At 47.1% G+C, this 918-nt stretch overlaps 1 protein-coding gene across 4 annotated transcripts in view; it reads left to right on the top strand.

Annotated features, from left to right (window-relative positions):
- The window catches only part of Stat3 (signal transducer and activator of transcription 3 (acute-phase response factor)), a 61,302-nt gene that overhangs the window by 49,400 nt on the left and 10,984 nt on the right, over nt 1-918 (top strand). The window lies entirely within an intron of this gene.

Genomic DNA, 918 nt, shown 5'->3' with positions numbered 1-918 from the left:
CTCTACCACTGAGCCACCTTCCCAGCCCTGGTACTCACTGTTTAAAGTAGCTATATTTTCTAAAACTCTAGGGAGTATTCAAAATTAGAGAAGAACTTACAAAGTATTAACAGATGAAAACTGAGAAATGTGACCACCTAGAAGATAGCACATTCTAACACATAGAGTTGATGGTGCTTTCACAGGACAGGATTTCTTTTTTTTTTTGGACAGGATTTCTTGCTAGCACCCAGGAGATGTGTGCATTGCTGCCAACAGCAGACTTTTGGGAAAACCCAGTGTGGCTTCGTTAGTGAGGACATTTGCCACCCAGTATAACTGGAAATGCAGAGTTGGGGCAAGTTCCTGGAGCTGAGCTTAGTGACTCATGGGTGTCCTCAGGGAGTTCAGTCTTTCTTCTCTGCCATCATGAAGATCACCACACACCCAGGTTCCCTTCAGGTTGCTGGCAGTGGTTAAGGCCATATGCTTTCTCACCCATATTTAGGTGAAGTAAGGAATATAAGAGCAGGCTGGCATAGAATTCCCTCCTTTTAGTGATTGAGACAGTACTATGATGCCCTCACCCCTAGACCTGCTTTGTAGGGGTGTTCTATTCTGATGAATGTCATGAGTAGGGACTTTTTTTTGGGGGGGGGGTTGGCTGTGGGGCTTGAACTCTGGGCCTGGGCGCTGTCCCTCAGCTCTTCAGCTCATGGCTAGTGCTCTACCGCTTGAGCCACAACGCCACTTGCAGTTTTCTAGTGGTTTATTGGAGATAAGAGTCTCATGGACTTTCCTGCCTGGGCTGGCTTTGAACCGTGATCCTCAGATCTCAACCTCCTGAGTAGCTAGGATTACAGGCTTGAGCCACGGATGCCTGGCTATCACAGCCTCTTTAATGCTGTAATTATAGGCATGTGCCACCATTCCCAGGTT

This window comes from Dipodomys ordii, unplaced genomic scaffold, assembly GCF_000151885.1.
Source record: "Dipodomys ordii isolate 6190 unplaced genomic scaffold, Dord_2.0 Scaffold7, whole genome shotgun sequence".
In the NCBI taxonomy this organism is placed as follows: domain Eukaryota; kingdom Metazoa; phylum Chordata; class Mammalia; order Rodentia; family Heteromyidae; genus Dipodomys; species Dipodomys ordii.
The sequence above is the reverse complement of the archived record's forward strand: the minus strand, read 5'-3'. Positions and strand labels throughout refer to the sequence as shown.